This window comes from Cryptomeria japonica, chromosome 5 (assembly GCF_030272615.1).
Source record: "Cryptomeria japonica chromosome 5, Sugi_1.0, whole genome shotgun sequence".
Classification (NCBI taxonomy): Eukaryota; Viridiplantae; Streptophyta; class Pinopsida; order Cupressales; family Cupressaceae; genus Cryptomeria; species Cryptomeria japonica.
This window is the reverse complement of record NC_081409.1, coordinates 837,248,309-837,274,882: the sequence shown is the minus strand read 5'-3', so window position 1 is coordinate 837,274,882 and position 26,574 is coordinate 837,248,309. Positions and strand designations below refer to the sequence as shown.

The 26,574-nt window shown below is 38.2% G+C and overlaps 1 protein-coding gene across 5 annotated transcripts in view; it reads right to left on the bottom strand.

Annotated features, from left to right (window-relative positions):
* Window positions 1–26,574, bottom strand: part of LOC131052706 (small RNA degrading nuclease 1) — a 121,489-nt gene that overhangs the window by 49,867 nt on the left and 45,048 nt on the right. The gene's annotated exons all lie outside the window — the stretch shown is intronic.

Here is a 26,574-nt window from a genome sequence, read left to right as displayed (position 1 = left end):
ATTCTGCACTTGTTCGTTATACATGGACTGCATATGTTCTTTAATACAAGTCTGAAGCACTCTTCATAATTATCTGCCCTATGTCTACTCCATATCAGAAATATATCTCATGCAATGCATATCTCTATCTTACCTTTACACTTCCACAACCCCTCTACCTTCTTCGTCATTTTCCATCTCTGTTTTTGCCTTCCAAAGAATGTGATTCCTTTTGAAAGACACAATGTTTCTTAACATATACACTTCCTTCAAAAGAGGCGACTTTACAAAGGAGCAGCATTTATTAACTTTGTTAATAAAACACCAAACAAGCACTAATATAATGTTTTATTGGTAATAAACACCAAAAGCTAATATTAAGAAATCGCATCATTAGTGATGATCAAATAACATTATTATGAATGGCATCAGATCTTCATTATGCATTTGTTGTATACTTATGTTGCTTTCTTAATCAAATATAATCACTGCATATTATAATTAATTGCCACCTTTGATTGAATCGAAATTTAATAGAATCTCTGCACATTATGATGAATCGCCACCTTTAATAGACTCGACCTCTTGAACGATCAGCATATTACTTTGTTTGCATATTTAGTCACTAAGCACCACCTTAACGTTTATTAATATGAACATATTAACCACTGTTCTTGTCTTAATTAATCGCTGTCTTGACAAGATGTAGTTGCTGCTCTTAACATAAGTCACTAATTCCAAAACACGGCTATTAATGTATTTAACCTTTGTTTGATCCATCGATGTTTATCATAAACTCCTTGTGATTGCTTTGCCTTATAACCACGGCTTGTTATCTAAACAAATCGCCACTATTATTAACATAGCAATCACTGTTCTTGTATTCATTAATCTTCTTTTCTTATCGCTGCTCTTGCTAATAATATCACTTCTTTCTTCATAAAGTCGCTGTTATGAAACATAATAGTTTCCTTCAAATAAACTTATTGACATTGCTTGCTTGTAATCAGCTGTTTTTATTGTATATCGCTAACAAGTGTTTTCCTATTCTAATACAGAATATTTTGCACATAATTGCTGCTTGTAAAGTGCTTCCCTTGATGCTGATAAAGTCGGTTACCTTTCTTGTATATAAATCTGCTTTATGTATTAATCGCAATCATAAAGGAGGTCACCAAGGCACACAAAGTCAACCATATGAAGGTCGCAATAATTATGTCTTTAACATTCAAGAAAATAGTGTGGCATTCCATCTTGAGATCCTAGTTCAGAACTTTGTTAAGAACACATACTTTAGTCGGTTGTCATATCCTTTGTAGTCGGCTATCATGTGTATATATACCTTCACAAAGTCACTGCTCCAAACTAATCATTAAAGTCTGCTCTTGATTACCATGACTTGCTCTGTCCTCTTGATTACCATGAAATGTGTTGGCCTTTTGACACTAATGATGATAGCCTTATTCACTTGCTTCTGCATCAATGATAAGCCATAATGACAAACAATTTCAACAATCCTTAGAGAGAATACAAGGAGTTTTCTCATTGTTCAGGGACATTACATACTATTATTGATATTCATGCTACATAACAACAATGTTGTCTCCTGACATAGAATACAATTGGATGAACCTAGATTTTCTCATACTGCTATTTTGCCCACCTCATTATTCAATCATTACACAGGTGAACTACCTTGCAGAAAAACATTCTAGGGGATTCTAATGATTTATTATGGCTATCAGCAAAAGAAAATATCTTTGCAACATGTAGAGGAACGCTCCCAATCTATTGAGAGCATTCCAAGGACATCTTAATGTCATCCACATCAATGTTTGTTTAAAAATTGGAAGTAAAACATTTTATTTTGTGGGTGGGTGGGGATAGGAAGTGGAAGAATCTTCAAACATTTATTTTTTATGATCATTCATAACACAACAAAATATAGATATTTGTATTTCCAGATTCATATTCATATTTCAGTATTCACTTAATTTTTTATTTCAATTTTTTAAAGTTAATGTTCAATGTTCAATGTCAAAGATCTTATTATTGTTCTTTGAATTTCAGCTTTTTTAAATGTTTAATGATGTTTAACTATTTTAGTCTATTTAATTACACTAGACGCAGCATAAAGTGTAGACTTATGTGTACACAGTCATTTATTGCTTGTGATAATGATCAACTAGCACACCTAAATTAAGTCTAACAAGGTAACTTAAACAATGTAAGCTCCAACGACAAATTTAACCTCCCTGCATATCTATAGATGCAGTGTACACACATTGGAGTGTGTACCATACATATTTTTCTCAATCTCCTCACATTTATTCTTCTAACATTCAGTATTAGAGAAAGTCATGACTAAAGAAGCACGGAAGCAAAGGATAGAGGACACTAACTATTAGAATAATATCTTTTATTATTTGTTAATGGTCAATTATGTAATATATTGTAAATATTTAGTTAGTTTCTATTTACGATTGTTTCTTTTTAGAAACATCGTTTTGCAAATTCTTTATAATGATCTTTCGATCATTCATTTAATAGATTGAATTTTTAACCAATTACTCATCGTGATGTGGTATCATATCGGGAACATATTAAAAAATTCGTCAAATTTTTTTCAAATTTTTTTTTGGAAGAAATTTTTTAGGGAATTCAAATTTTTCTCTATCTGAGTTTTTCATATTCAAGGAGCTTTTTTGTGATCAGAGAAGCTCATCGTGGGTTTTCTGTTAGTGGAATGCTGAAATTGCAAAATCTTTTGCATAGTTATTTTCTATCTCCTTGACCCGTGACGCTTTCTCTAACTCCCACGACGGCCCTTTGTTTTGCATGTGACAGCCTATGTGAAATCGTGGTCGCCTATTTCTGTGGTTCGTGTTCACTTTCACGACCTCCCATGCCCCTGCAACGCAATTTCTTTTTCTACCTGCATTTTTTGTTCGCGATTTTAAAAACGCACGACAAATCTTTTTTTTCAGGCGCGACTTCTTGCCTTTGCGACCTACATGATCTTCTAAACCCGCCATGACCTGCTTCTTTCCGTGAGATTTCTTGCATTTTATTCTGCACGCGTTCCAATTTCTTTAGCTCGCAACCTGTGTTTCAGCGCTCTCTACGAAAATCGTGATTTTTTCGCATTTGTGCCCACGTTTTTTCCTCCTACACCCAACTCGGCTAGGCTTTCTGAGTTTAGCGCCGATTTTTTCTGCAAGGATTTCACTGTGTATTTCGGAGGGATTCTACTTTTTTGTGTTTTGACAACCCAGGGTTTCAATCGGCTAGGGTTTTGCAGAAAACCCTCGGATTTTTGCCAGAAATAATTTTTCCTTGCAGATTCCTTGTGGGTTTTTCCCACATTCTAGGTCTCTATTGAAATTTTATGGGTCTGCTAGAAAAGTTTACCTCGAGATTTGTGCCATCCGTACTTCATATTTTTCGAAGTTTGTACGTAATTCTGCCTCTTTCTACATTGGGATCTGTGCCTCAAATTTCATCTTCAGTTTTAGACCTTTTCAAAATTTCTCGTTTTTTGTGTCTCAAAAAAGGTGCAAAATGGTGTCATTAACCAACATCATGTTGAAGGGCAATCAGCGATTCAATGGCAAAAATTATAATACATGGAAGTAGTGGATGATGACAATTTTTGAATACCGTCGCCTTGATGATCTCGTTTAGGGAAAAGAGACTCGTCCTACCATAGCTAGACAGGACCAAGACATGTTTGATGAGCAGAATCGAGAAGTTGTCATGCTCCTCAAGCTCTCCGTCACAGATGACCAGTTGCCTCAGATTCCCTTTGGCAAGTCAACATCAGATATCTGGAAGCACCTAAAGGAATTGCATGAAACATTCGACAAGAGCCGAGCGTTCTTCCTGAAGAACCAATTATTCTCCATCATGATGGATGAGCGTGTGTCCTTACAGGAGCATCTCACGAAGATTAAGAACATTCGAGATCAGCTTGAAGCTATTGGTCGAAAAATGGAGGAAGAGCATATGGTAGTCATCACCTTGAAGAGTCTACCAAAATCCTATTAGCACTTCGTAGAAACTCTCGACATTACTTCAACAAATGTTGATCTGAAATTTCCAAAGTTGTGCACCAAACTTCTGCAACAGGATCGTTGGAAACAACAGTTTGGTAGCAGTGCCACTTCGTTCTCCACTGAGCAAGCCTTCGCAACCAAATCCTTTCACAAGGATAAAGGCAAAGCTCATTCCTCTCAGCATAAGGGCTCCAGTAAAACTCAAGATGGTTTGAAGAAGAAGGTTCAATACAACAACTGTCACAAATATGGCCACTTGATAAAAGATTGTCGGAATTAGATAGCTTCCGAACAGCGGGAGCAGGGAGGGTCTTAGCCTAAAGCCAATGTCATTGAGCACACAAAGCAAAAAGAGCCAGACTTTTACGCCTTCATGGCTAAAAGACCTACAGACCATGTGAAGTATTTTGCTTGGTATATAGATTCTGATGCACCTCGCCATTTCACTCATCGGCATGATTGGTTTACAGAATTCTCTCCCTTTACTGATTCAATCATTTTTCGAGGAGGTGAAGAGTATACCGTTGTCAGCAAGGGCAACGTTCAAATACAATCTGATGGGAGGAATCTTATTTTCCTCAATGTATACTACGTTCCTAGCATGGAACTCAACCTTCTTTCAGCGAGTCAGATTATGATGCATTCTCCTCAGCTTGATGTGATCTTCAGTTCACACAAGTGTTCAATTGTTGATTGTGCATCTCGCACTACTGTAGTTGTTGGCATCGAGGATCATGATCTATACAGACTTGTGGAAATGGGTGATTCTCTTGAGCATGCTTTTGCAGCTAAATCCTCCTCTATCAGCAATCTCTGGCATCAACGATATGGTCACCTGAACATTCGCTACCTTGCTCACAGCTTGTTCGAGAAGATTTAGTACATGGCCTACCTAAAATTCAAACTCAAAATCAGCAAGTTTGTGAAGCTTGTCCGGCTAGGAAGCAGCACAAGACACCGTTCAAGGATGGTGACTCATGGTGAGCCTCTAAGGTACTACAGTTGGTCCACGCTGATGTATGTGGTCCAATGAATGCACCTTTTGTTACTGGGTCTTTCTTTTTGTTGATGATTTCAATCGTAAAATGTGGGTGTACTTTCTTAGACAGAAATCAAATGTGTTTCCTGTATTTCAAAAATTTAAGGCCTTAGTAGAAAAAGAGTCCAGTTGTTCTATTATTTCTCTCAGGTCTAATAATGGGGGGAGTTTTGTTCTACTACTTTCTCCACTTTTTGTGATACACATGGCATAAAACGTCGATTAACCACACCATACACCCCTCAAAAAAATAGTGTTGTAGAATGTTGCAACCGCACCATTACAAAAATAGCTAGGTCAATGTTGGAACACAGGAATGTTCCTAAAAAATATTGTGCACAAGCAGTGTTTAGTGCAGTGTATCTTCTTAATCGGTCTCCTACACATACCATTAAGGGGAAGACTCCTGAGGAAGCCTGGACTGGTCACAAACCCAGGATCAATCATCTAAAAGTCTTTGGCTCTTTAGCATATGTATGGATTCTAGATGCCAAGTGCTCCAAGTTGGATTTCAAGAGTCAGAAACTTATGTTGAAACATAGGAATGTTCCTAAAAAATATTGGGCAGAAACAGTGTTTAGTGCAGTCTATCTTCTTAATCGGTCTCCTACACATACCATTAAGGGGAAGAATCCTAAGGAAGCCTGGACTGGTCACAAACCCAGGATCAATCATCTGAAAGTCTTTGGCTCTTTAGCATATGTATGGATTCTAGATGACAAGCGCTCCAAGTTGGATTCCAAGAGTCTAAAACTTATGTTTACAAGGTACAGTGACAACCACAAGGCTTATCGGCTAATTGATGTAGACAGTGATCGTCTTATCTTCACTCATGATGTTGTCTTTGATGAAGAATGAGGACCTTTTCAGCTTTCCTCATTTGAGTAGAATTCTGAGGATCACCCTTTGAAGGATTCTGATTTAGGCGTCCATCTTCCATTTGGTTCACCTGATGGGAGGGATGATGTTGATTCTGAATTTGATGATGCACTACCTAAATTTCCTCCGGATGATGCTCATCTTCCACCTGTTCCAGATCTTGTTCCACCTCCAATTCCAATTATTCCTCCTGCATCTGATGTTGGCTCTTCTACTCTCCGGCCTAAATGGTGAGCTAAGACCATTAGTGATCTTCGTCCTGATGAGCTCATTGAGGGTATATCTTCCATAAACAAGAGCAAGCAACAAAATAAAATTAGCTATGCTCTCATGGCCAACATTCATAATATTTTTGAGCCTCGAACATATTCTGAGGCTAAAGGGATTCTTGAGTGGGAAAAGGCTATGGAAGCTGAACGCCAAAGGCTTCTAAAGAATAACACTTGGGTCCTCTCTGATCTTCCACCAGGGAAGAAGCCCATTAGTTGCAAATGGGTGTGTAAAGTAAAATATAAAGCTAACGGAACTCTTGACAAGTAAAAAGCTCATTTTGTTGCTTAGGGTTTCTCACAAAAGGAAGGCATTGACTACGAGGAGACTTTTGCTCCTACAACCAAAATGAGTACCATACGACTTGTCCTTGCCTTAGCAGCTCTCCATCAAATGGATGTTAAGAGTGCATTCCTCAATGGTGAGTTGCAGGAAGAGGTCTACATGACGCAGCCTCCAAGGTTTAAAGTTGCTGGAAAAGAGCACCAAGCATGCAGACTAGTGAAAGCACTCTATGGCCTGAAAAAAGCTCCTCGAGCTTGGTACATCAAGATTGACAAGTACCTCATAGATAATGGCTTTCAGAGGAGTCCATCTGATTCGGATTTGTATATCAAAAACACTAGTCATGATATTCTTATTCTTGTTGTCTATGTTGATGACCTCATTATCATTGGTAGTTCGGCACTTTTGATCGATCGGATCAAACAGAGTTTGTGCTAATTCTTTGACATGACGAACTCGGGACTTCTGCACTATTGCTTAGGTGTTGAAGTTTGGCAGACTGAAGGTAGTATCTTCATTTCTCAATCTAAGTATGCCCGAAGTTTGCTGGACAAGTTTAGGATGCAAGACTACAAACCTGCATCTACACCTATGGAGAAAGGGTTGAAGCTGACAACCAAATCAGATTCACCTATGGTGAACGAATCAGCATTCAAGCAACTAGTGGTAGTCTCATCTACCTTACTGCTACTAGGCCTAATCTTAGTTTTGCAGTGAGCTACATTTCACGCTTCATGACAGCTCCAAAGGCTGATCATTGGGTAGCAGTGAAGTGTGTGTTGTGTTATGTGAAAGGCAGTTCTAATTTTGGACTCCTGTATAGCAAAAGTCATGATCCTAGACTTTCTGGTTACACAAATTCAAATTGGGTAGGTTTCGTTGATGACAAAAAATCAACTTTTCAGTTTGGAATCAGGTGCAGTCACACAGACTAGCAAGAACCAGCAGGCAGTGGCTCTTTCCTCGACAGAAGTTGAGTATCGAGCAACAGTTAAGGCAGCTTGTGAGAAAGTTTAGCTTCGACAGATCAGACATGCAAATGTCTCAAGCAGGCCCTACTCCCCTTTACTACGATAATCAGGGGGTGCTCAAACTGGCCAAAAATCTAGTCTTCCACGAGAGAACCAAGCATATTGAACTTCATTGTCATTTCATTCGGAAGCTGGTTGAAAACGGATCAATTCAGTTGCTATATGTTTTGACGGCGGATCAAACAGCAAATATCCTCACCAAGTCTCTGAGCCTGGACAAGTTTGTAAAATTTAGGGGGCGACTTGGTGTTGTTGATAGATTGACCATTAAGGGAGGATATTAGAATAATATCTTTTATTATTTGTTAATGCAGACAAGGGTGTTAGTTTTTAATTAGGGTGAAGAGTGGATTCCAATTGCCTAAGGCAACATTGGAATCTGCCCTTTAGGGTTGGGCCCTTTCTCACACGCCACCCTCTAGGGTTGGGCCCTTTCCCACACGCCATCCTCCAATAGGGCTGGGCCCCTTCTCACACGCCACCCTCCAAATAGGGCAGATCCTATACCTCACGTCACTTAATGAGCCATTCATGAAACGTGTTAACGAAATATTTAATAAATAAAATATAATAATGCTGGCCGACCTAGAGGTCTACCGCCAAGAAGAAGATATATATATGATGCAAGTCATTCATTCAAACATACAATCAGAAAATATAATCTACTCTGCTCCTAAATGCGATCTACTCTCCTACACTTGGCAAATCTGCTCCTTGGTGAACTGCAACAAACATTTGGTTATATGTTGCTTCAGTCTGTTGAAGTTATCTTCTGCTGATTGGTGTCTTGGTCATCTACAGCTAGGGCATCACTCTACATCACCTTGGCAACTTGTTGTTTGGACAGCAATCAGAGATAAGTGTTGTAATCAAAACATTGTGTTTAAATCATAATCAGATCTGAGGATCTTTCTTGCTGGGTTTTTCCTCCTAGGAGGTTTTTTCAGGGTACTTGTGTGTTGTGTGTTCATTCTGTTCATCTCTCTACTTTTGCTTAATTCTGGAAATTCCTAACACTAACAGCAATTAATATTAATCTGGAAATTAAGGTAAATTTCTATTTTCTGAGTATTGTATCAATCTAAAAGACTAAAATTAACATGGTATCAGAGCTATAGGCTAGATCAACTTTCAGATTTCAGAATTTAGTACTCTTTTATTTCCAGATTGTTGTCTCATTCACGGGTCGGATCAATGGGGCTGAAAGTTGTGTATGCAAGAAAAGCGGGTCGATAGAACTCAATATGTGAAAAACGGAGCTCTATGGAGCCTTGCTCACACACTCACAGGACTTCTTGGTGCAAGCTATGGAGTAATAAAGTATCACTTAGCTTCCCAAGGTGGGTCCCATGGTTCTCTATCTCACAATGTCCCTCAAACCAATGTTTTTGCTCTCAGATCACTGAGCAAAATGGTTTAAGGATGGCAAATGCAAGAACGAGGGATGTTTTTTATTGATTTAATATGAGATGCATCCTAAGCTATGCATGATTCTAGAAATGCAATAAACTAACTATAAGATGACAAGGTTAGTAAACAAACTATCCTAGCATACTATATTAGTTAATGATTTAAGCTAATGATAATAGAAATACTATAAAATGCATATTAGATTAATTTCTATTTTAAAGAGAGGCTAAATGATGAGCATATATGAAATGTGAAAGCTTGAATGTATTTGAGCATAAGTATGATACTACAAACTTGGATTGATCTCTGAAAATGGAGGAATGAGAGCTCTATTTATAGCAAAAACAGGGCAATGGATGGTCAGGATTGAAAGGGGTGATCAAAGGTTGAGTTTGAAAGTTGGGGATCCATGTTTGCAATTTGCACCAATGAAATGGTGACAAGTGTCAACATAGGGTTGGGTTGAGAGAAGGGGATGGAGGCATTAAATGCCTGAAAAGACCTTATGGTTATCTAGAAATAAGGGTTAAGCTTAAGTTAAGATTAACCATTGGATTAAGAGTTAATCCAAGGATAAACTCTTGTGCAAATGATTAAGAGATAATCATGGTCAAAGCATTAAAGGCTTGATGAGACCCTTGGGTTGGATGAAGGTTAAGTTAGGCAAAAAGTCTCTAACCATGTAAGAGGGTTGAATTAACCATTAATGGTTTGGGAGACTTTGGGGATATTAAGTGGTTGAAGTTTTGAAGCCTTTAATGGTTATCAAAGACTGTAAGGGTTTGAGAAGTGACCTCCCCTTGCTTAGGGATGTGACAAAGTTTAGAAGATGGGTTAGGCTAATTTAGAAGTGATTAGAAGGGTCTAGAACAATTTAGGAAGGGGTTTAGGAAGGCAAGTGGGAGATGTAGGAAAATGCAAGTGGATGGAAGGATAATAGGATTTAATTGAAATAAAATTAATTTAATTCAATTTGGTTGTAATTTGGGGAAATTAAATAAATTAGATTTATTTAACTTAGGATAACTATTTAATTAAATTTGAATTTAATTAAAAGTGGATCAGGGGGATTTAATTGAATAAAATGATTTATTCATTAAATGGGTATAGTGAATTTAATTTAAATAAATTGAGTAATTTACTTAATTTAAATAGAAGAATGTGGGTAATTTAATTAAATAGAGAAATGAACATAAAATATTCATTTAGGAATATGGTCATTTTTATACGTCTACAAGTTGAAGATAGGCTTGATGGAAATCTCAACTTTGCTGCATGGAAGGTTCGCATCATGGTTGCCCTGGAGGAAGAAGATCTTCTTCTCTTCATAGAAGAGAAAGAGCTAACTAAACCTACAGATGCAGTTGAGCTAAAGCAATTCAAAAGGAATGATGTCAAGGCCAGAAAGCTCCTTATTGATTCAGTTAAAGATCACCTAGTCACCTCCATTGCCTCATTCACTACTGCAAGAGAAATATTCAATCATCTACAAAGTACTTATGAAATTACAAATCTCAGTAGGGCAGTTACTTTAAGGCAACAATTACTTAATATCAAGATGTCAAAAGAAGATTTTGTTATGTCTTATTTTATGAGGATTTCAGAACTAAAAAATCAGCTAGGTACAATTGGACATAACATGGAAGACAAGGATCTTGTTATGATTGCTCTAAATGGTCTACCACACTCATGGGAGTCCTTTATTCAAACCATAAGTGGAAGAACTGATTTACCTACCCTTGATCGCCTTAAGAATGATTGCATTCAAGAAGAGTTGTGTCTTATCACAAGGGGGCAATTCAAAAGTCCTCAAGTAGATGATCAACACATGCTTGCAGCCCAATGCAAGAAAGGTGGTAATTGAAGAAATATTATCCCAAAAGGAATAGAGATTTCAAACCACCTAGTTCTCAGCATTCTTGGATGAAGCCAAGAGATATCTCTCGTGTTCGATGTTTCAGATGTGACAAATTTGGTCACTATGCTAAAGAATGTCAAAATGATCCCACGCAAAGAGAAGCCAACCTAAATGAAGTCTCAGAACAAAATGATGACTTCTTATTCATCTCTGCCCTGTCAAGCAGCATACCCACAGACAGTAACACATGGTTGATTGACAGTGGTGCTTCCAGACACATCACAGGCTACCGTGATCACCTTTCAGACTTCGTAGAAAAGGATACCAGTCTACATGTGGTAATTGGTGACGATGCTCAATATTTGGTAAGAGGTTCTAGCACTACTTCTTTAAATTTAGACTCTGGTATTTCACTTCACCTTAGTGATATCTTATTTGTTCCTAGAATTAAAAGAAACTTAATTTCCATTTTTGCTCTAGAAGATAAAGGTTATCAAATTGCATTTTATGAGGGTAAAGTACTTGCTTGGCCTAAGAAATCTAGTTTTAAATCTACTCGTGTAATTGGAAATAGATATGATAGTTTATATAAGCTCTCTGCTAACCCTATTCAAGCCATCATTAATGAGGCTCCCAAATCCTATGAGCTATGGCATAGAAGACTTAGACACTTACACTATCAAGCACTTCCCTCCCTTGGAAAGTTGGTCAAAGGTATGCCTAAACTTAGTCAAATTCATGATGATACATGCAAAGGTTGTGCTATAGGTAAAAATGTTAAAAGCCCTTTTCATAAAAGTGAAAATAGAGCTAAAGATAAACTAGAACTTGTTCACACCAATTTATGTGGTCCTGTGTCTATAGCATCTCCTAGTGGATTTCTTTATTACGTAATCTTCATAGATGATTTCTCTAGGAAAACTTGGATCTACTTCTTGAAATCTACAGAATCTGATGAAGTCTTAAGTAGATTTAAAGAGTTTAAGGCATTGGCTGAAAACACCTCTGGTGAAAGAATTAAATGTTTAAGATCTGACAATGCAGGTGAGTATACCTCTAGTAGCTTTCATGATTTTTGTGTTGAGACGGGAATTAAGAGGGAGTTCTGTGTTCCTTACAATCCTCAGCAAAATGAAGTTGTTGAAAGGAAGAATAGAACAATTGTTGAGGCTGCAAAGGCTATGATTCATGATCAAGATTTGCAGACCTTTCTATGGGTTGAGGCTTTCAGAACAGCAGTGTATATTCAGAATAGATGTCCTCATCCTGTTCTAAAGAATATGACTCTTGAAGAAGCCTTCACAGGATCCAAACCTAACATCAGTCACTTAAGAATTTTTGGAAGTCTTGTATATGTTCATGTGCCCAAGGAAAAGCGAACCAAGTTGGAGCCCTCCAGGAAGAAAGGCATGCTAGTTAGATACAGTGAATCCTCCAAGGCCTTCAAGATCTATATTCCAGGTCAAAGGTATGTTGAGGTAAGTAGGGATGTTACTTTTGAAAAAGATATTGCTTTTAAGAAATCAAAAGGTTCTCTTGTTATTGATGAAGTTAATGACAATCAAGATATGAATGTTGATACTAACCCTGAGATTCAGAGGGAGCCTGTTGAACCTCCACCTCAAGAAGAGCATAATGATCCACCTGAGCCTATGAATCCTAGTGATATACCTAGTGACATTGTTGTTAGCAAAAAGAGGCCACTTTGGGTAAGAAACACCATTCAAGAAGCTGAAAGATTTGCAACTCCCAGTGGCACTTTCCGAGAAACCAAGAGACCTCAAGTATTCTCCAACTACGTTGCATTGATGTGCAATCTCATTGAGTCGGAGCCATGCAATGTTGAAGAAGCCTTGAACCATGATGCCTGGAAGCTAGCTATGGATGAAGAGTATCAGTCAATCATCAAGAATGATGTTTGGGACATTGTGCCTAGACCCAAAGGTAAATCTGTTGTTTCCTCTAAATGGTTATTAAAAATTAAACATAATGATGATGGTAGTATTGAAAAATATAAAGCTAGATTTGTAGCTCGTGGTTTTTCTCAAAAGGAAGGCATAGACTATGAAGAAACATTTGCTCCTGTTGCTAGATATACCTCTATTAGAACTATAATAGCTATTGCTGCAGCTAGAGGTTGGAAGCTACATCAAATGGATGTTAAGACTGCCTTCCTTAATGGTGTTATTGAGGAAGAAGTCTATATTGAACAACCTGAGGGTTATGAGATTCAAGATAAAGAAACTCATGTGTGCAGATTGAAGAAAGCTCTATATGGCCTCAAACAAGCCCCTCGTGCTTGGTATGAAAGAATTGATAAGTACTTGTTAAGTTTAGGGTTTTGTAAAAATGATGTTGACTCTAACATCTACTTTAAGATATCTAATGATGAACTGCTAATTCTAGTTCTATATGTGGATGATTTATTTCTTACTAGTAAAGATGAACTTATCATTAGATGTAAGAAAGAATTAGCTTCAAAATTTGAAATGAAGGACTTAGGTCTAATGCATTATTTTCTAGGTCTAGAAGTATGGCAAAGATCTAATGAAATTTTTCTAAGTCAAGGAAAGTATACTATTGATATTTTGAAAAGATTTAGAATGATGGATTGTAAACCTATGTCTACTCCTATGGAATCTAACTTAAAGAAGTTGAGTGTTTCTGCTGCTAACTCTGATTTTGCAGATCCATCGGAGTACAGGCAGTTGATTGGATCATTGATGTATCTAGTTAACACTAGACTAGACATATGCTATGCAGTGAATGCTCTCAGCCAGTTCATGAGCATGCCCAAACATGTTCATCTTTTTGCAGCCAAGCACATTCTAAGATACTTGCAAGGCACAGTTGGTTATGGGCTGAACTATCCACTTAACACTTCAATAACCTTGGAAGGTTATTCAGATGCAGATTGGGCTGGAAGTGTCAAGGACAGGAAAAGCACTTCCGGCATTTGTTTCAGCTTAGGATCCGCAGTGATCTCTTGGGCTTGCAAAAAACAATCCTCTATTGCACTAAGTACTGCTGAAGCTGAGTATATTGCAACAAGTGTTGCTTCTAGAGAAGTAGTGTGGCTTCGTAAGCTTCTTGCTAGGTTGTTTGGACAACCTTGGGTACCTACAGTTAGACATTGTAATAATCAAAGTTGTATCAAGATGTCTTGTCAATCCAGTGTTTCATGACAGGTCAAAACATGTGGAAACTCATTATCACTTCATTCGAGATATGGTAGAAAGAGGTGTTATTCAGCTGAAGTATGTCAACATTGATGATCAGATTGCAGATATCCTTACCAAGCCTCTATCCAAGGTGAAGTTTGTGTACTTCAGAGACAGGCTTGGGATTTCAAAAAATGAGACCTTGGTTGAGAGGGAGTCTCATCCCCAGTGATGCACTGTGTTGCATCAACCACCCTCTGCGGGCAATGTAAGGTGGTAGTTTTCTCAAGGAGAAGAGTAATTGTTACCATCCTCTGTGGGCAATGTAAGATGGTAGAAAAGAACCTCACTAGCCTCTGCGGGCAATGTAAGGTGGTTTCAGTCTTTGCTTGTGTGCAAGATGAAAAGATCTTTTGTTATGTAATTCCAATCTTTGCTTGTGTGCAAGTTGGAAGACCTCTGATTATGTAATTCCATTCTATGCTTCTGTGCAAAATGGAAGCCTACTATGTTCTGATTATGTAATCCATTCTTTACTTGTGTGCAAGATGGAAGATAGCGATATTCTGATTATATTCTCTTCTCCCTAATTAAAAGGGAGTGTTAGTTTTTAGTTAGGGTGAAGAGCGGATTCCAATTGCCTAAGGCAACATTAGAATCCGCCCTTTAGGGCTGGGCCCTTTCTCACACACCACCCTCTAGGGCTGGGCCCTTTCCACATGCCATCCTCCAATAGGGCTGGGCCCCTTCTCACACGCCACCCTCCAAATAGGGCAGATCCTATACCTCACGTCACTTAATGAGCTCTTCATGAAACATGTTAAGGAAATATTTACTAAATAAAATATAATAATGCTAGCCGACCTAGAGGTCTACCGCCAAGAAGAAGATATATATATGATGCAAGTCATTCATTCAAACATACAATCAGAAAATATAATCTGCTCTACTCCTAAATGCGATCTGCTCTCCTACACTTGGCGAATCTGCTCCTTGGTGAACTGCAACAAACATTTGGTTATATGCTGCTTCAGTCTATTGAAGTTATCTTCTGCTGATTGGTGTCTTGGTCATCTACAGCTAGGGCATCACTCTACATCACCTTGGCAACTTGCTGTTTGGACAGCAATCAGAGATAAGTGTTGTAATCAGAACATTGTGTTTAAATCATAATCAGATCTGAGGATCTTTCTTGCTGGGTTTTTCCTCCTAGGAGGTTTTTCCAGGGTACTTGTGTGTTGTGTGTTCATTCTGTTCATCTCTCTAATTTTGCTTAATTCTGGAAATTGCTAACACTAACAGCAATTAATATTAATCTGGAAATTAAGATAAATTTCTATTTTCTGAGTATTGTATCAATCTAAAAGACTAAAATTAACAAAGGGCAAATGGAATACAAAACAAAATTCCAATGCGGTCATCAGGTATGGGTGCAAAGATATTTTGCATACACTTAAGTCTTTTGGTCAAACTTTGTGCAACTTTTTCGTATGTAGTCTAAAATCATTTTCTTCTTGTCAAATTCTATAAAGGTCTGAAAATTGCATGTAAACCTTAGTTCAGAAACCTAGTAATGGCCAGTATTCAAATTTTGAGTTTTTCTGCAGCACAAATGGCTAACTAATCAGAATTTTAATGTCAAAGAGTCACAAAATACTCAACGTTGCTGAGCATAGAAACTGTGATAAAATAATTCTCAAAACAGAAACCAAGCCTTCTACAAATTTTACTAATTTATAGTGATTGAAGAAAGCCCTTTTATTGGTAAAATCATTTGTGTATGACGACTTGATCCCAAGTCTGGAACGTTTTGTATTTGAAAAAGTAGTTGTTTTCCACAAAGTTGGGTGAGGGTGGCTTACTTTCCAAACTTCTTATAATGAAGGATCTAAGAGAACAGCTAACCACTGTCAATATAAAGGTGGATGAAGATGGAGTTGCTCTTTTAATAAATAATCTGTCACCTTCCTTTGAAACTTTTGAGGAGTCCCTACATCTGCTAACAGCAAATCAATTTCTCACCTTTGAAAAAAGTCAGTCCATATCTATTACAGAAATAATGGGGACAAAAATAGATGGCAGAGTCAAGTTTTAGACGATCTGAGAGTGAACTTGATGCATTGTATAAGGATGAATTCAATAAGTTTGATTTTTGACTCTAAATACAAACAAAGTGTCAAATCATAAAACTATCATAAATTTAGGCATATCGAAAGAAATGAACTCTGCTAGAGTCTGGTAATTCCCAACCCTCTGCAGGTTTTAGATCTTTGTTCTTGTAATAACTACCCTAGATTTTCTTTGAAAACATTGTGACAGAAAATGAGATGCAAGCAACTTCCTTCCACTTTCTGATCACCCAGATCCCGGAATGGTCAAGGTGAGAGCCGACAGTGTTCAAGATTACAATCAAACTGAAATATAGAAATTGAAATGAAAGCAGTAGGTGGCAAGCCAGCTGATATCACTTATTTAATGGAGTGCATATACAATACTGGGAATTAAAATAAGCATCTTCCACTGATCCAATGGTAGGTGAAGGGACACATCCACTTATTCAACAGGAAAGCTTATACAATACTAAAAAATAATAAACAAACTTCTTCCACTTATTTAGTGGTGAGCATGAGGGGCACATCCACTTATTTAGTGGGAAAGCTTAATACAATTAAACCACTTGTTCAATGGGGTAAGTACATCTCTAATAACAAATTTAAACCCATTAGTGGTAAGCTTTTGACAGTATAACCATCCGAAGCATTACAAGATTAGCACATATAGATTGTGAACACCAAAATAAGAGGATTAGCTACTAATATAAAGTGCTGCTGTAAAACCAAACTGTTGTAACAAACCAAATAGAGCCCGAGGGCTGAAATCGTGTACAAACCCACCCAGCTTGAAACAACAACAATATAGCTTAATGATGATCAATGTTATTCCCGGTACATGTCTGCAAATGCACTAGAAACACGCTGCTACAGGTCAACAACATCTCATCCAACACACCCAACATGAGCATAGGCTTGATTATCACTTCCAAATTCATCATGCACACTCCAAAATCTCTACAAATGATGTCACAACCAACTAATCACAAAGATCAGTCCCAAACTGGATTGCAGCAACAAACAAATTACTGAAAATGTTGGTACAACAAGTACCAAACTCTTCGAAACTTAGGCAAATCTCCTATAAGGATCTAGGTGCCACCTATTATGATGAAAAATACTTCAAAACTCCAACACTTCTCTACATGTGTTCAAACACCCCCTTAACAAGCAAAACCCAGCATGTGGTACTACCTTAAAAATCTGCAGTCTGCCTTCACTATGTTGTATGGCCTGCAAAAGGAAGTGTTGTGAGGTATTCACACATCGCCCCATTGCAAATGGGGACCCTATTGTGACCTTTTCACACATCGACCCATTACTAACGGGGAACCCCTCTTTTACTGCTTTTTGCATTGTTAGGTTAGTGTTGTGGCTGCTTAATGGGCAATTTTGTGTTTCTCGTGCCCGAGTCTCAGAGTTTTGATCATGCCTAGTGTCGTTTAGGGTTTTTGAAGTTATAGGACCAAGCGCGTGAAAATTGAGATTTTTAAATGATCCTAGTTTTGTCTAAGTGTTGACCCTTTTGGAGCGTTAACGTGTTTTTAAATGTCCTCATTGGTGATTTTAAGTGCTAAGTTGTTTTCAAACCTTTTGGAGTTGTTTTCTTGCTCCTAGGGAGTTGTTCAGGTTGATTTCGCACTTTATCCCGATAGATTTCCTTGCGTTATGCTCCAATTTTTGATGAATTTGCCTAAGTCCAGTTGAGTTTTATTAAGTTTCAAAGTTTCTAAGTGATTCTGAGTGGATAAATCATCATTTTCCGGATGAAAATTCATATTCTAAGGGTTGAAAGGTCAAAATTCCATCCTAAAGGTGTTTTTCCCCTCATATTCCTGACTACCCATGGTTTTCCCCTCCCAGAATCCACAGTGGACATGGATTTCCCTTGGAATCGATACTTGCTCCATTTTTCCACCACTATGAATCCATACTAGGGTCGTTTTTCCCTTGGAAGCATTAAATTTTGACCAAGTGTTAGGATTTGTCCTAACTACCCACGTTTTTCCACCAGGGAAGTATGGATAGGATTGCGAATGACATTCCACACCTGGGTCGATTTTCCACCAGGTCTTTTGTGACAAGTTTCGAGGATTTTTGTGCAGACTCTCAGTCTAGACTAAAGGCGATTTTCCACTGAGAGCATTTTTGATGATTTTGAGTCCGGATTTTCATCCAAACAGAGGTTGATTTTCCACCAAGGGGTAGTTTAAGTGAATGAAGTGATTTTTAAGTCCGGATTTTCATCCAGACTCAAGTCGATTTTCCCCTAGCCCCATTATGTGTGCATTTTGATGGATTTTGTTGGGAAATTTTATCCAGACTAAGATCGATTTTCCCTTGTGGGGAATATTTTGACGTTTTAAATGATTTTGATGGGATTTTTTAATCCCTACTTATATCCATTTTCCCAAGTGGCTCAAATTTTGATTTAAATTGCAATATTTTAATAAAGTCAGCTTTGTTTTAATTGTTTTTTTAATAAAACAACGATTATTTAATAAATTTAAAAAACAATTAAATGATTTGCAATAAGCATTTAATGCTTTCAACTTTCTAGAAGCAAATCAATTTCACCCAAGCAAGTATAAGAACAAGTGTTTTATCCCACATTGCTTGTGTGGTGAAAGTTGGTGATGAAAGCAAGTTTAAAGAGAGAAGTCCAACATTATTTTATTATTGAGTTTGCGAGGTGTTTCCATGCAAGAGCGATTTTCTCTCTTATTGGCAATTTTTTGATGAAGTATTTTGGAGAGGTGTTGATTGAAGACTTATATTTTTCCTCTATTTTTCCATCTTAGCAATCCACTTGATTGCTGCCATTGGAGTTTATTGACTCCATTGTTTTCAGATTTTCAATTTTGGAGACAGCGATTTTTCTTAAGTGGAGATTTTCTACTTTGGCGACTTTTGGTGATTTTAGAGGATTCTTATTGCGATTTTCCCTCAAGTCTGCCATTCAACTTGCTGTTATCAGACCTGATTCAACTGATTTGGAGTGCATATTGAAGATCATTTGCCACGATTTTGGTGAAGTTCGCCATTTTCGGGTGAAATCCACGATTTTGGTGAAGGGGCGATTTGTGTTGAATTCCTACACTCAAAACTTTGAAGATTTTCATTGATATCGCCTTGGTTATCTGCTGTTCTCAGACCTTCATTGTTGGCAGATTGCATACATATTGAAGACATGTTTCAGATTTGAAGGTAGCGCCATAGCTGGGAAAATACAATTTCTATTTGGCAAGTGTTATGTGACATGTTTTGGTGGATTCATGCATGCTTGTTACCCCCATTGCTTCCTACTTGCTGTCATTACCTCAGATCTGAACTTTGATGCCATTGTTGCAGCAGGGGTGACCTCCATTGTTGGCTGTCCATCTATTTTCAGACTTAAACTTTCATTGCCAGCCAACTCCAAACTTAACGATTTGCCTTTGGGAGAGTTTTCAAGTCATTTTCAGTCAATCACTTGACCATTTGAGGGCTGTTGCAGGTCTGCAACTTCGCAATGGCTGCTTGTCCTCAGAAAATTTACCTTTTACCAACCATACTGTTTTTCCCGGATTTGATTTGCTTTCATTATCTAAGTTGTTTTGCATCAAATTTATGCACATTTAGGTGATTGCAACTTGTTTCGAAAGGATAATTTGTACAGTTGCAGGTTGTCTTCAAACTTTGTTGACCTCCATTGTTGACTTCGGAAGGTGTCCTTAGACATAATTTTGTGTGAAAACACAATCTTTCACACCTTTCCTTAGTCACTCTTGATCCGGTATACTCCTTTGCACTATAATTTCTAGGTATAAGGAGGTGTTGATTTCATGAGGGTTTCGTACCCTAATCTTGTCACATTTTGTATTTAAATTGTTAAAATCTACCTAGAGTGTGGACTATTTTCCTGATTTCAATACCCTAATTGATCTAAATCATTAAGTCGTCAGGAATTTTATTAAGAATATTGAATTTTTTCCTAAGTTCTAGCTTCAAGCTTTGTACAAGAACGATGTCGAAGTCTGGATTTAAGGAAAGAAGAGAACAACAGAGAATTGTAAAGACTAGATTCTATCAAGAATCCAAGATATCATCCAGATGGAAGGAAATTACGGATACGAACATACATTTCCTGAGCCTGAACCTGATGCGACAGCGGATGTTCGGAGTTGGAAATTAGATTCCTTCCCTAGCATATGTAAACATTATGAAGAGTGGTATTTTTCAAGCCGCTAGATTCCCACAGTCCATATAGTGCAGTGAGCTTATCCTCGAGTGTGCACGATGGTATGATCCTCAATCGCGAATGATCAAGACTCCTAAGGGCATTGTCATTGCCTACCTTGCTGAGGCTGCAATTGCTGAGGTGTTTGGAATTCCACATGGAGTAGATATGAAGAATGTAACTAGGGATGAATATGAAGATCGATACACGAAGAAGATGGATGCATGTAAAAATGTAGTAAACAAAGAGTGGATGATCGAGCCTAGGCTTCATCATTCCAAGGCTCCCAAGACACTCATGTGCACAAACTTCAAAGAGGACTATAGTGACTTAGTATTCCTGCTTAACAGAGTGATGGGGATGCCACAGGGTGCAATATACTATGGATGGATGTTCTACTTCATCCAAGATTGTCCTAGAGGGACGTTGATAAATTGGTCTAGAATCATAAGTGACAATCTAGACTTTCAACTGAGGAATGTAGAGCGGTCCAAGTCATTCGCCATGACTTCCTACTTGGTATACCTACTTGCACGGTTTGTTACATACAAAGGATTGATATGCAGAGGTGAAATCGGGAATGGGCAAGGACAATTCAGGAGTTATGAGTGCTATCCCCAACTGAACATGTATAGAATTGAAGATTATAAGAGAGTGAGTGATGTATTCACAATGTACATCACGCGAATGCTACAGGGCGGAATCCATAGGAGGTTGTCCAAGGAGGCAACAGAGCTGATAGAGAAATATGTATCGTCATATATACAGTTTCCCACTTTCACATACCTTAGGATTTATGTGTTTCAATCCGAACCAAAGAATCAGGACTCGGACTCGACAAGGCTGACCCGGACTCGGACTCGAGACTCGGAATCATACATGGCTTCAATCTTGGCTGGACTAGAGAAAGTGAAAAACTCAAGAAATTTAGAGATTTTTAAAGATTTAAAACTTGTTTCATGCACCCTTTATTGAATACACCTTAAAGACACAATAACATCATCAAACTCGACTCATTTGATTACATACACAAGCATACATCAATCACATAAGCATAAACGCAAATTGTAGCTGAAGGAAATAACAAACATAGATATATAAATATTGTCAAATGTATACAATATTACAAAACTCATGGAATAAAAAATCCATGTCATCGTATGATCATCATCAAATGTTCCATACAAATACCAAAGGTAAATACAATTACAAGCCTATGGTTCAGAGGAGCCTATACCCTCCAACCCCGACCCCGACCCCAACCCCTTGCGAAGGCGTCTAAGGTAGGTCTAGAAGATTCGACAGCCATAGCCGCTCTCCGTGACACCATGTCATGCTCACCAACATCAGGAACATCTATGTCACTATATGCCTCTGAATCTCTCGTCTCTACTCGTGCTCTCCGCTCCTCCTATGCCATGGCTACAGTCTCAGCCTCTATATCTACTTGGTCAATCCAATCAGTGTCAGACTCGGAGGTTAAATTTTCCCTACTTCTATCGACGCAGTTTCCCCCCATATTTTTTGACAGGGATTTGGGGGCAGCGCCCCCAAGGTGGGGTCAAGGGACAAAAAGACTTTTATTATTTAATAAAGGCGTCGGGTGTTATTTTTCTATTGGCTGACATGTTGTAACCCTAATTTTTCTCATTCTCAAGCGAAGGTTGTAGTGAACAAAGACGAGATCATTCATTTTAAAAAAACTTTTAAAATGTTTTTTTTCTTGTCATTTTATTTAACCCAGCCAGCGGCCGAGTGTCAGGCATTGGACTCACCGAGTTTGGCGATTTTAGGGCAAACTCGGCGAGTCTGGCGATTTTGCCTCCTGTACTTAACCGAGTTTGAGTCCGAGCTCTACAGACTCGGGAGGCATGACTCTGACCTGAACTCGCCGAGTTTGGGCGAGTCCGAGCGATTCTCGTTTCTCTTTAATTCTGAACCCTACAAGCTTCCTAGGTATCCTTCTAACAGAATGATCTTGTTGGAAGTGGTGAGACAACTTCTAGAGTTTGATTCTATTCAGAAAGAGAAGCACAGGACAGGCATGACATTCCCTATTTCAGTTGGGAAGACGTTGGAGATTTGCTAGTCTGCCTTAGCCGCAGCACTGCGAGCGAGAAGCTTGCATTCTATCGATTTGCAACCTTCAAGAAAAGAGAAAGATTTAATCCAGATAAGAAAGTTGGATGGATCAAGGGAGAGATTTAATCCAGATAAGAAAGTTGGATGGATCAAGGGAGAGAAGTTCATCCACAAGACGGACATAGAAGATTATTGGGCCAACCTGATGGACGAGCATCCAGTGAAGAGACGAATGTGGTCCAGAATGTCAATGGATTTCATGAGGAAGTGTGGACTTTTCTTCATTCCTGATCAGGTATTAGATGACAGAGATCATACGCATCCACAGTATGAAAATGAAATGAAGAAGGCGATCTTATTGCCTACTTGGTCAGAATCAAAAGAGACAGATTTGAAGATATTGATGAGAGAGGTCTTGAGTTTCTCCCGTACATGGGTGGATATTCAAATGAATAAGTTAGTTCACATGGGCGTTTCCTTCACTTATTAAAAGATGAAACCGGAAAAATCTACTTCCGAAGATGATCAGAGGACTATCAGTGATGTCAGTATTCATGCAAATGAAGAGAGTCAAGCTCCCAAGAGAAGGAAAAACACGTCAGGAGGAGTCAAGGCCAGAGGGAAGAAGATTGAGGAGGTCAAGAAGAAGAAACAAAAGACTATCATTCCTTCACCACCTCCCAGTGTCTCATCAATTAAGGAAGCTGAAATAACAGAACAGAACAAGGAGACCCAGCAATGTTCCAACACAATGATACTACCAGATAATATTCAGGATTTACATGCCACAGCGACATCTGCTCCACCAAATGAGAATAATGATCAGTCGGGATCCCCTACCGTCCTTTTGGAGGTTAGTTTGGGAAATGAGATATATAATTTGACTAGGAGTAATCCTGATGATGATGATAATGTTATCTCGACATTGAGAGGGCTTGATCGAGATATGTCTCAATGATGGTATGGAGATATCCACTATTCCTGATTGGTTGATGAAAAGTATGGAAAAAATTAAGAAGATGATAGAGGTACAGCCTATTGATAACATTGATGACTACCTAGCTAGGAGCAATAAGGAGAAAGAACCCAAGAGAGCTGAGATTTTGTCGCACATAGCTAGAGATGAGACAGGAATGTGGATTGCACAAGTGGTTGTTCTTATTGGAGGTGTGACGGCGGACATTGCTACTCCTATGGATTTCCAAATTACTTCAATTGCCCTTGGTCATACTACAAGAGAGCAAGAGTTTGAGGACGTTGGTGATAACCTTAGGGTGATCAACGCAAGGTTAGAAGGAGAAGGAGAAGTACAGAGAAGAGAATATCAGACTTAGAGAGTATATTGCGGGGATAAGGCGTGAGAATCCCACCCTTATTTCCCCTATTGCGGTTGATCATGGACTACATTCACACTATGAGGTAGCGAAAGATACACTCTCGGAAGTGGAGAAGTGAATTGAGAGTGCAAGAAAACAGGCGGATGATTTCCTTACTCAGCTTGTCCAGGCATATGACAGGACAACAGGGCTCATGTTTAGAATTCAATATTTGGAGGGAGCTTGGGAAGAATTCCAGCCTATTCAGGAGAAGACTATTCCACGCCTCTGAGCCTTGAAGAAGATTCCTAAGTCCACGTTGATCAGCAAGAGCATTATGCACAGTGGAGATGCATACGATTTCCATGGCTGGTATTGTTCATTGGCCGTGAAGAAATCAACTTATGAGAACGCTCAGCTGAGTTGTATAGAGATAGAAGGATTGATATAGGACATTCAGATGAAGAGCCTTGCCTCAATTGAGGAATTATTGGGTGTTGATGTTAGTGATGCTAGTGGTTTACACTTTGCCGTATTAAGAGACAAGATGTAACTTATATATTTTTGTCAGTTGGACTCTTTGAAGAAGACTCAGATGGATGATTTGGTCTCTTTGTTGATTCATGTTCATAGTTCGCAGAAGCTCGTGCCAGATTGGGAGAACACTTTGGATGCTTGCTCGAATTCATTGAACGTGATTGATTTGCAACAAGATACCTTACCTAGCATTTACATGGACGAGTTAGATTCTTGGAGTATGCTAGAAGAGAGAGAGAGATGCAGGGAGGAATCTTCTATAAGATTCCCTATTTGATGACCAGGTATCTTTTTATTGGGCCATATGTTGGTGGCACCATTTTTTATGTAAACCCTAATTAGGGCAATTCTAGGGTTTTGTTGGCATGATCTTGGCCCTTGATTTAGTTTTAATCTTGGCCATCCATTTTGTAAGAGACTCTATATATACCCCCTTGTCTCTCATTTGTAAGAGAGAGTTTTCGTAGAATTGTTGGTATATGCTGCAGCTATTTGAATCTAAATCATTGTTCAATTGTTGGTGATTTTGCTCTTCAAATGTAGTCTTTGCATTCATGGTTCTCAATTCCTCCAAGTTAGATTAGAATTTTAGATTAGAATTGTTTTCATGTTTATTAGATTGAGTGAAAGATTTGTTGAATATATTTGTGTGGAATCCTTAATCCATACCACTAGCCTCTTGCCGCTAGTAAGCCTTGTGTGGTCGACTAGAAATTTGAGTAAGCTTAACTTCAATTATTACACGTCCCTTGACAAGCGTCAACTTGGATGGTGTCAACGTTTGATGGTAATAGTCTGAAAATCCTTGAGTATACCTTAGACGATTGCACTAAGTTTGTGTCAATACCTGTTTGTGAGACCTTGCCTAGTTTGATTCCACTAAATTTGTTCATCATTTCCTACATTGGCCTAGGAATAGATTTCCTGAACCCTATTCCTTTTGCCCATTTTTAGTAAGAATTAAGTTCGGAACAACATTGCTAAATACTAAGTTGTGAGCACACCTATTCCACATATTTCATGATCAAAGAAGATAATCCTAACATTTGTATAAGTCCCCAAGTGAACACAACAATTCACATCGACCATTCAGTTACCCACTCGTCAAGACCTGACATGTAGAAACCTTGGAATCATTTTAGTTGATCTTACCCTTAGCATCTGAGGTGATTTTGTTCAAGAGAGGGTAAATTACTTTGGTATTTTATTCTGAAATGTTATGTGCATAAAACACACATCAACCAACCCCCACTTTTTTTTTGCTTCCTAGGTTGTGTTTGAGTCTTTTGCTATTAGCCTTTGCATTAGCGAAGCATAGGCGCTTAAAATGGCCAGGAGTCAGGTGAATAGCCTTGTGTGAAATGTGAAGTAAGTGAGTAAGTTCATAGAATTTGCATGTCATGTGGGTTAATCAGGAGTCTAGCTAAAGAGTTGAATAAAATTGCTGATAGCGTCAATCTAAGAGTTCAAGGTTGTAGGTAAACTCCAATTGTTTTAATTTTCCCTTGAGTCTTTTGCTTAAGAATTGGTGTACGTATGAGTTTGAGCAATTGAATAAATTCCAAGGATTGAAATCTTGTGCAATGAAGTGATTAATAAGCTCATTTGTAATCCGCCTCATCTCTAAGTCTTCTCTAGGTTTTAACTTCATGACGCACACTTTTGGAGCAAACTTCATGCTTGGGAGATTTGGAGCGTCATGTTGGAAGTGGAAGAATGAAGGAAATTGCCTACTTCATGATCAAACACTCAAGAGCAAGCTTCATGAGTTCACCATTTGAATCAAAATTCCTACTTCATGACTTGCCTCCTTGGAGTGAAATCCTTACTTCATGACTTCATGTAGAGGAGCGAAATTCATACTTCATGACTTGAGCAAGTGGAGCGAAATTCACACTACATGACTTCACCTTTTGGAGAGAATTCCTAACTTCATAAGTAGATGATCTCGAGCGAACTTCATGAGTTGGGATATTGGAGCGAATTTCACCTTCAAGGCTTCACAAGCGAAATGGAAGAAAAGAGATGAACTCAAATTTAGAATCACTCACTTCATGTTTGAGCATTCACAAGCAAACTTCAGGAGTTAGCATCTTGGAGCGAACTTCATGAGTTGCCTTCTTTGAGCAAACTTCATGAGTTGCCTTCTTGGAGCGAACTTCATGACATGCCTTCTTGGAGCGAATTTAATCAATGAGCATACATAAACAAGCCTACATAAGCGAAGTTGAATGAGAAATGAAGGATGTGTTGTCCTCATTTTTGTTTTCAAAAAATGATGGACCTTACATAAAAAAAATTGTCAATAAATGAAAATTTTACTTTATGGCATGCTTCCCGGG